This window comes from Lissotriton vulgaris, unplaced genomic scaffold (assembly GCF_964263255.1).
Source record: "Lissotriton vulgaris unplaced genomic scaffold, aLisVul1.2 SCAFFOLD_1151, whole genome shotgun sequence".
Lineage (NCBI taxonomy): Eukaryota > Metazoa > Chordata > Amphibia > Caudata > Salamandridae > Lissotriton > Lissotriton vulgaris.
Window position 1 is genome coordinate 54371 of NW_028244127.1, and position 15485 is coordinate 69855.

The 15485-nt window shown below is 48.8% G+C and overlaps 1 pseudogene; it reads left to right on the forward strand.

Annotated features, from left to right (window-relative positions):
• The first annotated feature begins 9096 nt into the window (after positions 1–9096).
• LOC147668142 (armadillo repeat-containing protein 10-like) lies at positions 9097–14349 on the forward strand (annotated as a pseudogene).
• The last annotated feature ends 1136 nt before the right edge of the window (positions 14350–15485 follow it).

Sequence of the window (15485 nt, forward strand, 5' to 3'; positions counted from 1 at the left end):
TTCACCCAGGCAGTTTCACTAGCAGTGCAAATTGAAGCATAGACTTGTAACTTATTTATATGGATATGTTACTTTGAAGTGCTTCAGAGGTACTACAGTATACTATAGGTAAACACCTTATACATTTATGCTGTAGCACTCCCTTATAGTTTTGCACTTTCACATTCACCATACACTACTAATTCATTCATTCATTTATGCACTACACATTCATTCTGACAAACTTTTACACACTAATATAGAAATATTGTTCTTTCTTAAGACAATGGAGGTAGTTCTGAAAAGAAGTGTTTTTTTTTCTTTTTAGTTCTCTATTTTTTTTGTATTTTTTCAGCAAGTTTTTAGTTGTTTTTTTTTAAACCAAAAAAATGAAACTGGAAACAAAAAACTGTGCAACAGGAACAAAAAGAAAAAAATATTATTGTTTTGGGCAACGGTGCTCTTCTTTGCTCTTCACAATGAGGTCAATAGACTGCTCACTGTAACAAAGGAGATATCTGCAAAATTTACAATGAATTGTAAGATCCGCAAACTGAGGCACAATAATAGGATGCGGACTGCTCGGAGGAGGTGGTGGTGCAGTTGAGGTAGATGGAACCGCAGGTTGAGGGTTCTCCTGGAACCTTTGTGTTGCCATTCTTCCATAATTATCTGGATGCAAATTTTTGACATGGCGTACCATTGAGGCTGTCCCAAAAGAGTACTTTTTAGTGGGGTCACCCATGGAAAGTGTAACCTCACAGATCTTGCACGTTACTTTCGGTACATTCACCTTTTTCTGTCCCTCTGAAAATGAAAAAAAATTCCAAATGAAAGCTTCTTTTCTCTTTTTCTGAGGTGGCGCAGTAACAAAATCTTCCTCAGAGGAATGTACGGATGAAGTCTCAAAAAGAGCAGCCATTGTAGAGTTTGGTTCTAAAAGACTACAGCTCCACAGATTAGATGTTTTTCCTGGGGAAGCCCAAGTAGGATGATCAAAATGAGAGGTGTTTTTCAACAGTTGGAATAGGAAGTATTATGAACCAATCAAAACTCTGCTTTTATGGTCACATGAGTTTGCGTACGCTTACAGTGCTCTTACGGTGCTCTTAAGATGCGAGTACGTACGACGTACCTCTGCGATTTGCGTAATTGCTTTTAAAAATATTAATCACTTGTTAAAAGTTTTAAAAAAACTATTTTCATGATTGTCCTAGATAATGTCTTCTCTTAAAATATACATTTAAATACATAAATATATGTTTTTGAACAATTAGAAAGTTTTGCGCCGTACGCTTATGGGGTGCCATACATGACGTCACGCAGAAGCGTTGATGCGATGCGCAAGGTCAAAGCGTATCCATAACAAGTGTGTGGCTATGCGCAGAGGACCATTTACCATAGAAAGTGTGGTGCAATCACTGTACGCGTACGGTGCGATCACCAAACAAAATATGAAAAAAAATTATACAGATTTTAATTGTAAAAAATTGGGAAAACAAAATGTATTAAAAAGATTGGGGAATTAGTTTTGTTATTATTTTACTTTAAGAATATGAAATATAATTTAAAAAATTGAATAAATATTAATATTTTTAACAAAAATGTAAGAAATTAGTCTAAAAAGAAAGAAATATAATAATTTATACATTTAAAAATTATCATTTACAAAACCTTTGAAATTCACTGAAAAAGCCACGTTATAGTTAGGAATTAGCATTTAAAAAACCTTGCAAATTCACTGATAAAACCATAGGTTTCACACATGTTATAGTTAGCTGGAGATTTCACTCAGACAAAACCATAGAAATTCCCCCGTTATAGTTAGTTCAGCTACCTATAACTCGTGCGCCCGCAATGCACTGCTGATGACGTCACATACTACATCACTCATGACATGGTCAGTGACAATACTCATGACATCACTCATGACATCTCAAATGACATCACTGATGACTAGGTTTGGGTTTTGGGGTACAGGGGTATTTTTAGGGTTCAGGGGTAGGTTTGGGTTTTGAGGTACAGGGGTATTTATAGGGTTCAAAACTAGGTTTGGGTTTTGGGGTGCAGGGGTATTTTTAAGGTTTAGTGATAGGTTTGGGTTTTGGGGTACAGGGTATATTTATAGGGTTAAGATGGGTTAGTGTTTAAGGGTGTTGGGGTATTTTAAGGAGTAAGGGTGGGTTATGATTATGGGGTTCAGGGGTATTTAAAGGGAGCAGGGTGGGATTAGCACACAATATGAGACATGGCATGAGGGCGGAACGTACCACACGCCCCCAGCGTTTGTCACACCCCAGCACACGCCCACAGCACAACGCAGACACGCCCACAAGGGACTACTTTGCTGGCACGGTTCTTTTACCTTTTAAATGTATATGGTGGGCATCTGCATAGCCTATGTCCTTCTGCTGCAACTGCCCTTTCCAATGCTGTATTGGGTGCTGTAATTGGTGCTGTATTTCCTGAGATTACCCGCCTCAAAGGTTTAGGCTCTCTCTTTATTATATTAGTATAGATATACATACATACACACACACACACAAACATCCAAAGAACAAAAGAACAAACATTGCACACTCCATGGGCTGTTGCCACTAGTTTTGGGTCAATAATTACCAGCAAACAATAACGGCCTGTGTGGGCCTGCTAGCCCCGTGGTGTATGCTGTGGTCGAACTCCCCTGAGACCTACCACACCAACTGCCATTGTTCGTGAAGAAACTATCAAGCTGCAAAGTGAACTACCGGAATAGAAATTTATACAAAATGATTACTTAGTGTTTCAATGTGTGGTGTTTATATTACTGTCTAAATGCTGTGCACTGCTACCCTATATGTGTCCACAACTCTTCGTCACTGTTGACTCTCTATGGGACTCTGGTTCTCATATCTAGTTTGTATCTTGACTCCAGTTGTCTCAGAGCCCTTACTCTGTCCTCTCTCCTCTCTTTTGGTTGGACCTGGTTTATGCAAAAGAAGGGTAGTACACACAGAAAAAAGTGTGGAGAAGGACTCTGCTCTCCCTCATCCTCCTCAAACACGATAGATATACACAAAAGGAGGTAAGGCGAATATCAGTCACAAACGTTTATGAGAATAATGTGTAGTTGCAAAGGGAGCACAACCACTTTATTAAAACTGCCCTCACCCATAACAAGTTGTGGCATACTTCATCATAGGTCTGCTACTGAACGCCTCTGTGCATACCAATGCTAGAGGAGGAGCGATTGGGAGGGGTAGACAATACAAACAATTAGAAGAAGGATTGAAAAGGATCCTACAAAAGTGCAGACAAACCGTGATTTTAAAACTGACTATGAGATATCATCATAATACATTTTATTCCTAGATTCCCTAGTCAGATATAAAAGAGGGTATCGAAATCAGTAGCGGCTCATGGAGGGAGTGCTGTAGGGCAGTGGGGTGGGGGTTAGTTTCAGCATGAACTATGAAATTTGTTTTATTCATTTATTTATTTACATTACTCCGGTCGGCCTCAAACCTCAATGTGGCCTCTTTGTGGACCCACAACGCAACCAAAGAGAAACCAAATCCAATTAATGGTGATCTTAAGTGTGATGTGACACCACAACCTTTTTCCCAGTTCCCTCACCATGGACCACCCTTCCAAGATGTGCCTCCCCATCTCCTCTGCTGATGGCTTTTATCCCCAACGCAGCTTCCCAAATAATGCTTCACCTGCTAACTTAGAAGTGATTGTCACAGCTGAAACGCCCTTTTCAATCAGAGACATGCTAAAGGTCACCACTTCATCCCGACGTGCTTGACCGCCATCCTTGCTTCCAATCCTTATGCTTTGTGAGTCTGTCCTGATAATGAGGCAAGGATCAGCTGGATCACAGACTCTTTCCTACCACCCACAAGTGAGTTGGCACTGCTGTCTTCATCTTGTTCGCCCCTTGGACCAACCCACGGAACCTCGACCACTGAAAGCAAGAAAGCGCGTCAGCGATTTTATTGTGTACTCCCGGAATTTGTCACGCCCTGTAAGTAACATTTGACTGCAAACATTCCAACACAAAAACTGTCAACAACTGCCACACCTTGGGTTCCCTTGCTAATCGGCGGTTTACTATGTTCACTACATTATGTTGTTTGCAAAGTGTCTTCTCCACAAATTTACAGCCACTACCAAAGGGAACAATTTGAAGAAAGCAATGCTGCATCCCCTGCTTCCAAGCCTCCGGCCATTACTTTACAGACCACTGCCACTTCCAAAACAAGCTAAATCCGTGACCACCTACGGTGTCGGAAAACATCTCAATTGACCATTCCATCTGTTCCCCAATTCCTGTCATGGGAATCCCATTGCATTAATTAAAAAACTGGCCCCAAAGCCTCAAATCCTACCTCACCCCCACCTTGAGCCACACCCTCCGATATGGGAGTGAAGTCCCTGTCAATGCCCAACTTGATGTCCTACAAAACATCCTCCCAGCCCTGACAGCCCAACATGCCAAATGCCCAAAAAAGTGAGCACCTAGATGGGTCCTACTGTCTATTCTAGCACCAACCAAACACCCAAGTTGTGTATTACATCTTGAAACAGCCTCAAGCTCTCCTGATAGCATTCTGAAAAGAGGACCCCCCACAATGAAAAAATGATCCAAGTAATTAGTCAAAACTTTTTTCCCGACCATATGCCCAAAAGATTTTGCAATATGGAACTGAAAGCTTCAAACTAGGAACAGGAAATCGTACAACCCTTGAGCAAGGCCTTGTCTACAAAACAGTCCCTCAAACCTAATACCCAACAACTCATGGTCAGCAGGGGGAATGGGAAGCAAATGAAAAGCTGATTTGACATCACATTTGCCATCACTGCTGCTGCTGTTGCCGCCATTACCACTGTTGCTCACGACCCGCTGCTGCTCGGGCCCGCGACTTGACTGCGGGGCCGCTTGGGGCTCCGGTGTGCCTCTTGTGGTCTACCGTCAGATCTACCGCCAGAGTCCTACTCGACCTTGAGGACCTGGGAGCCTCTACCTAAGACACCTAAGTAACCGCCTCCTTCTGCCGTTTTCTGCAGTCTTGCCTCTCCCACTTCCTGCCGCCTCATCGCTCATTGTGGTCCAGCTCCGGCTCTTGCTGCAGCTCTTTTCCGTTTTTTTGCCAGGTCCCGGCAGGCGGGGGCCGTGTAACCAGTGTTGCAGTCTTGCCATGGCATAAGTTATCCAGCTACCAGCTATCAGCCAGAAGCAGCCAGGTCAGCAGAGAAAGTGCGGGAGTGCCGGGAGCGACCTCTGGTGGAATCACTAGGTGAGAACTGCAGGGGGAGTCGCACCAGGGGTGTCCGATAGTGAATAACGAGGTTCGTGGGACTTTTAGCGACTTGTGGCGACTTGGGGGGCTAGTCACCTGACACTTGATATCTGGAGGATTAAAGGAGCCAAGGGAAGTCGTGGATCTGCACCGTCCTCTTTGCGGGTTGCCCCCCTGCTGGCCTCCTGCTAGTTCATCAGGACTGTACTCCCCTCTAGTTCATCAGGACATACTCCCCTCCTCCCCAGGCGCAGACAGCGGCCGCCATCTTGGGTGAGGGGCAGGACAATACACTAGTGCTAAGGCCGTTTTGGGGCTAGAGCACTATAAAATGAATCACACTTCCCGTCTGCGCAGCGGGCGCAGTGATGGTGCGCCAGAGGCAAGCCCGTCCGGCCCATCCAGGCACTGCCAGGCTTAGGGCGAGAATCTATGCCCGTTTTTACCGATAGTCTTATCTCTTACTCCCGAAGTGAGCTCCTTTCCCTAAGACCCCGTAGGAATAGACATTGTCATTACGTGTTTAAACATGAACACACGTACACGCACTGCGATCTCTGCAGCATAGACTCACTGGGATGGCAGATTAACCCCCCAGCTACTACTGACCTACGCATGGCCTTGCTGAACTGTAGGTCCCTCCCTAAACAGTCTCTTGAGATCAACTTTTTGCTACAGGATCATAACCTGGATATCTTGTTCCTAACCGAAACGTGGCTATCCTCCAACTCCGAGGCCGCCATTGTTCGTGCTCTCCCCCCAGGATATCTCATCCACTCGCAGATTAGACCCTCAGGTAAAGGAGGTGGATTGGCCCTACTGTACAAAAACCATTAAACCGGCAGGATGAAGGACGGTGGCATTTCGGATTCCGAAAATTGCCACTTCCATTTTCAACTCTCTCCCACCACGTCCTTCTCAGGCATCTTAGTCTATCGCCCTCCAGGGAACCTTGGCCATTTTACCAGTTCTCTCCTAGAAACGGTTACCGTTTTGGCCTCCTCCGCGCCCAATTTTACCATTTTAGGTGATGTGAATCTCCATTTCAACGACCCCTCAGATAAAGTAGCTACTGACCTTCTCCTTGATCTCTCTTCTTTTGAAATCCATCTTGTGAACACAGGAGCCACACACAATAAAGGACACCTCCTTGACCCGATACTCTCTAATATCAGGTCACTTCAGACTAGCCCCCCTTCTTCCCTCCCCTGGACAGACCACTTTCTCCTTACCTTCACCTGGCAGGTCGAGCTTAATACTTTACAAACGCTCAGTACCTCTACTCACGATAGAACATGGGCGAAACTCTCGGTGGAGAAGTGGATTAGCATTCTTGAAGGCCCCCCTCTCCCGCTCTGGACCCCGTAGTAGCCGATCCCAACTTCAAAAACTGTCTCTCTAGCTCACTGGACTTAGTCCTACCAAAAAAAACTCTGCGGAAAAAGCAGGTCAGAGCTGGTTCTGCCCCCTGGTTCACTCCTGAACTCAGAATCTTAAGGAAAGGCTGTAAGAAGCTTGAGCGCATCTGGAGAAGAAATTGGGTTACAGCTAACAAAGACACATATCGCGACTCGATCAGAGCGTACAAAGTCGCCCTCAGAAAGGCCAAAATAACATTCTATGATCATAGAATCAAAAACGCCTCTAATTCCACAAGAGAAACATACAAGATCGTTAAAGAACTTTTGAATATCCCCGACCCCCCGTTACCCCAAGATCCTTCAGGGTCCAAGTGTAACGAACTATCCACCTATTTTGATAAAAAAATTTAAAATATTACATCTACCCTACCCCAAACAGAGAGTCATGCATGCACTAAGTATCTGCTCCTGGACACGGACCCTCAGCTGAATGCCTTTAATCTGGTTTCCGTGGAGGACTTTCTCAAAATCCTATCCAGCATTAAAAGTGGCTCCCCTAGCGACCCAGTCCCGATGCGATTCCTGAAACAGATAGCCACTTCCATCGCCACCCCGGCAACGGAGCTTATCAACCTCTCTCTTTCCCAGGGCATTGTGCCGCCCAGTTGGAAAGGGGCCATTGTCAAGGCCCTTCTAAAGAAACCTCATCTCGACCCTCTAGAGCTTGCTAACTTTAGACCTATCTCCTTACTCCCTGGTCTCAGTAAGATCACAAAAAAGTGGTGAACCCCCAACTCTTCCACTTTCTGGAGTCCAATGATCGGTTGCGTAATTCTCAAACCGGATTCCGCCCAGGCCAGGGTACTGATACGGCCTTCCTCTCTGTCATCGAGGAGGCCAGGCGCATTCTGGATTCAGGAGGATCAGTGGCAGTAATCCTCCTGGAACTGGGTGCAGCCTTTGATACAGTGAATCACCGTATCCTTATTCAGCGCCTGGCCGAAGCAGGAATACGAGGGTCTGCATTGACCTGGCTAACATCTTATCTCTACAACCGCACCTTTCAAGTTTGGGAAGGCAACTCACGATCTGCCTTAATACCCCTCCAGTGTGGGGTGCCGCAGAGCTCATCCCTAAGCCCCACATTGTTTAATGTGTATATGGCCCCACTGGAGGACGTGGTTGCCCCTTTTGGGATCAAAATAGTAAGCTACGCCGATGTCACTCAACTGGTCGTCTCACTTTCCCAAATCGATCAATGCCCTGACAACTTCCACTGTTGTTTGACAAAGATCCATGCCTGGATGTGTGACTCCTCACTCAAGCTAAATGGATCAAAAACAGAAATCATGTTGTTAGGCCACAAGTCAGCCTCAATGCCCTCTTCCATCTGGCCGGCTTGTCTAGGGGATCCACCTACCCCAAAAAAAGAAATCAAAAGCTTGGGGGTCTGGCTGGAGCAGGACCTCTCGCTCAAGACACAAGTGAAAAAGACATCAAGTACCTGCTTCGGTCTACTCCGTTCTGCCCGTAAAGTCCTCCCTCTCCTCCTGCATCACTCTAGGAGGTCATTGATACAAGGTCTAATTCTTTCCAGACTAGATTTCAGCAACGCAATATTCTTGGGAGCCCCCGAAGCCACGATCAACAAGCTTCAACAAACTCAAAATGCCGGTGCTAGGCTCTTAATGGGTATCCCCCCAGGTCATCAGCCAAACCTGCTCTCAAATCGCTTCATTGGCTCCCCGTGCGGGAGAGGATTATCTTCAAATCCTTATGCATCACTCACAAAATCCTGCAAGGTAAAGGACCCCCGATTATGAGAAGCCTAGTCACCCCTTACAAACCCAATAGAACCCTTGCCTCAGATAAAGGCTTCCTGGCAACGGTGCAGAGAGTCAAGAAAGCACGCACCGGAGGCTGCCGCTTCTCGGTGAACGCGGCTTCACACTGGAACTCTCTCCCACTGAAACTACGCGCTGAACCTGGTCATTTTCGCTTCCGGAAGACACTGAAAACCTTCCTCTTTCCGAAATGATCCCTTCTCCCCTCGCCCTCCTTGAGTATTACTCTATCACAGCGCTGGGATGCCTTCTGGTAACCACGCGCTCTACAAAAATGCCATACAATACAATACAATACTGTAGGGCTTTGATTATCTCAACAACCTCAAGCCCACTCTCACCCCTGCTACATATTGCTTTGCATTGGAAGTTCTTGTTTTTGGCCCCGATCTGCACATTGAACAGCTTAGTGGCAGAACTGTGGCAGATTTGCACCAGTGTTTGGGATTCCTTGGCTTGGGATGAAAAACATAACGTAAAGGTGAAAAGTGAAAAATGAAAGTGACTACAAAAGACACTTCAACAAGCTAAGAGAAAAGCTAAGAGGAAAAGGAAAAGAGATAGTGGTTATCTCAAAGGCGCTTCCCCAAATGAGGAGAAGAAGGAGGCCTTCACACAAGAGAAGGCATGCCGCTCCCCACAAATGATATAGATGGCGACTCAAGTCCTGTTAACAAAGCAAAAGTTGCAGAATCTTCAGGGGCGCGAGGGGCAGAGGTTAGGGACTCGTCTTTACACCAGGACACATCGGCCACTGGCTGCTCAATGAGTGAACAACAAAAATCCCCACTTGCAGGCAAAGCAAAGTTTACTTTACCACCCTTAACCGAGCAAGATATGGAAGACCAGATTGGCAAGGGGAAAAGACAAAGGAAGCGAAAAGGCAGCAATAAGATCTGCAGGTCCAATCAGCACAGGAAAGCATTTTGGTCATACCACCGCAGGACCCTCCATGATGGCACAAGGAAGACCCGAAGGGACATTCTTTACAAGGTAACCTGGAACATCTAGGCCTTAGAGCCCTCAATGGGCGCTTCCTCCCCGACAAACCACCCGGCCTCTCATACATATCAAAAAATGGAGCTTCATTAATTCCCTACACCTTTGTCAGCCTCTCCCTCCTGCATCAAATACAAGGCTTTGGATTTGGCAATAGGACAGAAAGCGATCATAGCCCCCAAGAAATATCGCTTAGCACCAGATAAATGCAACATGAAGAGGTAAGGGCTCTGTCATTTGATAGCTACACGATCAATCTTAAACGAATCAAGTGCTTGGTTAGTAAATTACAGCAGGTAATAACGGAGGCAAAACAAATCTTCAAGAGTACTAGCAGGACAACCAACAATCAAATTGCTAACTGGAAAACATTTGCAACTAAACTGACAGACGGACACGCAAAACCAATAACGTTTGCAAAATCAAATGGGGCTCAACAGCAGACCTCCTGGAATCCCGCAATACAATCTGCAAAAAGAACTATGAATCGGCTATGGCGGGAATTAAAAACAAAAACCGCACCCTCCAACAATAAGTAAACTGAGAGAGGCCCGCAGCCACCTGAAGAAAGTAAAAAGAGAATAACGCAGAGCTCACTGGAATTCTTTCTGGGCTAAACTATATCAAGACATAAAAACAAATAATTCTGCGAGGTTCTGGCATACCATCAATAGTCTTGGAGGGCATGTCCCGAAAGTCGCTTTGTCAAATATATTGGAGTGCGAGTGGCATTTTTTTGCAAATTCATTTCAATGATCGCCAAGACAATACTTCCGATCAGAGTACCAGTGAAGAGGGCAGCAAAGCTCCAAAAGTGCCAAATTTTGCCTTCAAAGCAACATACTAAAACTCTAACCACGTATGAATTTTCCAACAAAGGTCAAACAACTGAAAAACTAACAGAGAGCTTAACTTATCAAAGCAGTATCGCACACAGAACAGTCCCGGAGGACCAAATTGAAAAACAGATCAAAAAGGGTCGATAGGATGGAGCCCCAGGTCCAGGAGGCATCCCTCCGGCTTTGTTCTAGGACATGGGTACTCACAAACTTTCTTTCATGGGCCAGAATTACAGTGTGATTTGTGGCCGAGGGCCGCACCGGTGGGGGCGGGGTCAGTGAGAGAGGGGGCGAGGCTAGAGCCAAAAAAAAACTATGACCATGAGGTTGAACACAGGCCTCTGCAGTGGACGTCTTCGTCCACTGACCCACCAGATCCAGCGTACACACATATCCCTCTCTCTCCCTCTCCCTCTTTCTCTCTCTCTCTCTTCCTCTCCCTCCCTATCTTTCTCTCCCTCCCCCCTCTCTAACTCTCTCTGTCTCCCTTCCTCTATCTCCCTCCCTCTCTCTGTCTTCCTCCCTCCCTCTGTCTCCCACCCTCTCTCTGCATCCCTCCCTCTCTCTCTCCCTCCCTCTGTCTCCCCCCCTCATGCTCTGTCTTCCTCCCTCTGACTCCCTCCCTCCCTCCCTCCCTCCCCCTCCCACCTGCTCTGTCTCCCTCCCTCCTGCTCTCTGTGTCCCTCCCTCCTGCTCTCTGTCTCCCTCCCTCTCTCTCTGTCTCCCTCCCTCTCCCTGTCTCCCTCCCTCTCTTTCTGTCTCCCTCCATCTCTTTCTGTCTCCCTCCCTCTCTCCCTCCCTCTATCTCCCTACCTCTGTCTCCATCCCTACTTCTGCCTCCCTCCCCGTACTCTCCCTCTCTTTCCCTTCCCTGACTCTCCCTCTCTCCCTCCCCTGACTCACCCTCTCTCTCACTGCCCTGACTCTCTCCCTCCCTTGACTCTCTCCATCCCTTGACTCTCTCCCTCCCTTGACTCTCTCCCTCCCTCTCTTTCCCTCCCTCCTTTGCCCTCCCCTCACTCTCCATCCCTCCCTCACCCTGCCCTGGCTCTCCCTCTCTCTCCCTCGCCCTGGCTCTCCCTCTCTCGCCCTGGCTCTCCCTCCCTCGCCTTGGCTCTCCCTCACTCTCCCTCACGCCTCGCTCTCCCTCTCCCTCCCTCTGTCTCTCCCTCCCCTGACACTCCCTCTCTCCCCCTCCCTGACCCACCCCGACTCTCCCACTCTCTCCCTCCATTGCCCTCCCCTAACTCTCCCTCTCTCTCCCTCCATCGCCCTCCCCTGACACTCCCTCTCTCTCCCTCCCCTGAGTCTCCCTCTCTCTCCCTCCATCGCCTTCCCCTGACACTCCCTCTCTCTCCCTCTCCTGACACTCCCTCTCTCTCCCTCCAGACACTCCCTCTCTCCCTCCATCGCCCTCCCCTGACTATCCCTCTCTCTCCCTCCCCTGACTCTCCCTCTCTCTCCCTCCATCGGCCTCCCCTGACACTCCCTCTCTCTCCCTCCCATGACTCTCCCTCTCTCTCCCTCCATCGCCCTCCCCTGACACTCCCTCTCTCTCCCTCCCATGACACTCCCTCTCTCTCCCTCTCTCTCCCTCCCCTGTCTCTCCCTCTCTCTCCCTCCCCTGACACTCCCTCTCTCTCCCTCTCTCTCCCTCTCCTGTCTCTCCTTCTCTCTCCCTCCCCTGACACTCCCTCTCTCTCCCTCTCTCTCCCTCCCTCCCCTGTCTCTCCCTCCCCTGACACCCCCTCTCTCTCCCTCCCCTGTCTCTCCCTCTCTCTCCCTCCCCTGACACTCCCTCTCTCTCCCTCTCTCTACCTCCCCTGTCTCTCCCTCCCCTGACACTCCCCCTCTCTCCCTCTCTCTCCCTCCCCTGTCTCTCCCTCTCTCTCCTTCCCCTGCCTCTCCCTCTCTCTCCCTCTCTCTCCCTCCCCTGTCTCTCCCTCTCTCTCCCTCCCGTGACACTCCCTCTCTCTCCCTCTCTCTCCCTCCCCTGTCTCTCCCTCCCCTGACACTCCCTCTCTCTCCCTCCCCTGTCTCTCCCTCTCTCTCCCTCCCCTGACACTCCCTCTTTCTCCCCTGTCTCTCCCTTTCTCTCCCTCCCCTGACACTCCCTCTCTCTCCCTCCCCTGTCTCTCCCTCTCTCTCCCTCCCCTGACACTCCCTCTCTCTCCCTCCCCTGTCTCTCCCTCCCCTGACACTCCCTCTCTCTCCCCCGCCCTCCCCTGTCTCTCCCTCTCTCTCCCTCCCCTGTCTCTCCATCTCTCTCCCTTCCCTGACACTCCCTCTCTCTCCCTCCCCTCTCTCTCCCTCCCCTGACACTCGCTCTCTCTCCCTCTCTCTCCCTTCCCTGTCTCTCCCTCTCTCTCCCTCCCCTGACACTCCCTCTCTCTCCCTCTCTCTCCCTCCACTGTCTCTCCCTCCCCTGACACTCCCTCGCTCTCCCTCTCTCTCCCTCCCCTGTCTCTCCCTCTCTCTCCCTCCCATGACACTCCCTCTTTCTCCCCTGTCTCTCCCTTTCTCTCCCTCCCCTGACACTCCCTCTCTCTCCCTCCCCTGTCTCTCCCTCTCTCTCCCTCTCTCTCCCTCCCCTGTCTCTCCCTCCCTCTCTCTCCCTCCCCTGTCTCTCCATCTCTCTCCCTCCCCTGACACTCCCTCTCACTCCCTCCCCTGACACTCCCTCTCTCTCCCTCCCCTGACACTCCCTCTCTCTCCCTCTCTCTCCCTCCACTGTCTCTCCCTCCCCTGACACACCCTCGCTCTCCCTCTCTCTCCCTCCCCTGTCTCTCCCTCTCTCTCCCTCCCCTGACACTCCCTCTTTCTCCCCTGTCTCTCCCTTTCTCTCCCTCCCCTGACACTCCCTCTCTCTCCCTCCCCTGTCTCTCCCTCTCTCTCCCTCCCCTGTCTCTCCCTCTCTCTCCCTCCCCTGACTTTCCCTCCCTCATCCTCCCCTTTGCACACTGTTAAAAGTAGGTTGTGAAGGATGCAGCTTCGCCCGTCATGGCCCTCACGGTAGGACTCTTCTTGGATCCCTGCTTGGGTTGGTGGTCGGCTCCAGCGTATGCTACTGGCTGTACAAACGCCTTTTACGCAGTGAGCCGTCTAAACCGGGGTCTTACACAGGGGACGGTGCGGGGGCAACACAGGACAGAGATGAGGCGGATTCCAAGAGCCTGATTTGGGCCTCTGAGGCAACAGGCGGTCTCCTGCGCAGGGTGTCCAGAATGACTTTGGTGGCCAAAGTGAGGGAGAACCCAACAGATGTTCTAATAAATCCATCAAGCAATTTGGATGCTCAACGTCTACAAAGAGTTATTGAACTGCTTGAAGCCACAGAAGAATCGTCCGTTCGAAAACAAGCCTTGATTACTCTCAGTAACAGTGCTGCATTTTCAGTTAATCAAGATCTTATTCGTAATTTAGGGGCTCTTCCAGTAATTGGAAACATGCTTTTAGATCCACAGGCTTTAAATGCGCTTAACAACTGGAGTATCAACTTGCGTAATCAGGAACAGGTAAAGATTTATATTGAACCTATTTGTGCAGCTGTTGAAGTTGCTCCACTGAACTCTGACCTGCAGTTAGCTGCACTTAGGCTGTTAACTAACATGTCTGTTACAAACGAGTACCAAGACATGATCGTAAAATCCTTACCTTGCTTTCTTCGTCTGTGGTCTCGTGGAAATGAAAAGACGCAGATTCATGTTTTGAAGGTGCTTATGAATTTGCTGCAAACCCATCGCTCACAACAGATCTTCTGAGTACTCAAGTACCTTCCTCGTTGGCATCCTTCTTCCACACATGCACAAATGATGACATCCTCCTACCGGGGCTCACCTTTGTGGCAAATCTGAACGAAAATATGGACAGTGGAGCTGCTCACCGTCAGTACCACGAAGGCTCGCTCTTCTCTTTGTTGTTCGGAGATTCTAGGCACAGCTTGTTGGTATCCTTGCTACAGCATCGGGATGAGGAAGTGAAAAAGCAAATAGCAAGAATCATGACTAAACAGCGAACATAAAAAAGTCCTTTCTTCCTTCCGAAGAGGGAAGCGCAATAAGTTGACGTCCCTGCGGTCTGAATTGAAGTCAGTTCATTGCTTCGGTGTGGCACAGTACTACTGCTTTACCTGCCGAGGTTGCTCCTTCCGTGTTTGTTGCTTGGATCATACCTGTGCAAGTCTCCCTTGCCACTTTTGAACCTGCCCCGCTATACAGCGCGTCATAGCATGCCGCCTGATCCAGAGTTTCTGCCAAGCACTCGAATGGTATTGACTGCAACAGACACAGCATCTGAAAGATCACACGGGCTAAAGGCAGAAGTAATAAATCGGTTTTGTTCCGAAACTTGACTTGAGTGAGAATCCGCTAACATATTGAACAACACTTATTTGCATTCTAGACCGTTTGTTCCTCATCTACAGAGCAGTCACTGCATCTTTAGAAAAGCTCCCAATGGAACGCGGTCCTCCTTTAAAAGTCTGAAATCTTGCATGCTCCTGGTTGCGCACTGCTTTTAGTAGGCTGCATCTTTCCGTAAGCCTGCCATTCCGGACATATGAATGGACACTACAAAGAAGACACTGGAAGAGGCACGTGACATAGCAGGACATATTCTCCCCGCCGAAAATATTGAAAGTTTGTAGCAAATTATTTTTGGATAAAATTAAAGAGGACAGCCCTGCCATCACCGAGGGGTAAGCAAGCTTTTGTATGTGGCCACCAGAAACCTGCGTGCCAGGTCAAAGCTCTGAAGGAAATATATGTGTCACATACAGGCGTGCAACATCCATGGAGTTTAAAATCGCCCCCACCCCCTTGTCAGCCCGGGATGAGACAGCTTGCCTGGCGCGCGCACAGCTGCGCCGGAGCATTTCACAGGTCTTTAAGGACCATTAACTTTTTAATGAGGCTTTGTTCTGTTTCACCTCTTCTGAGGCCCCTGCAGCTCCACTCTATGGCTGGAATCTCTCGGCCCCCAGAGAGCAGATCCTCTCCGAGTCCAGGCTGCTGCAGCCAGTGGTATTTACTGACACTCGAGAATTTATTTATTTTAAACTGGTACATGTCTGTAAGGTCCGCGGGCCGCCAAGGAAGGCTTGCCGGGCCGCGGGCGGCCCGCGGGCGGCCCGCGGGCCGTACTATGAGTACCCCTGTTCTAGGAGAACTCAGCCTTCTG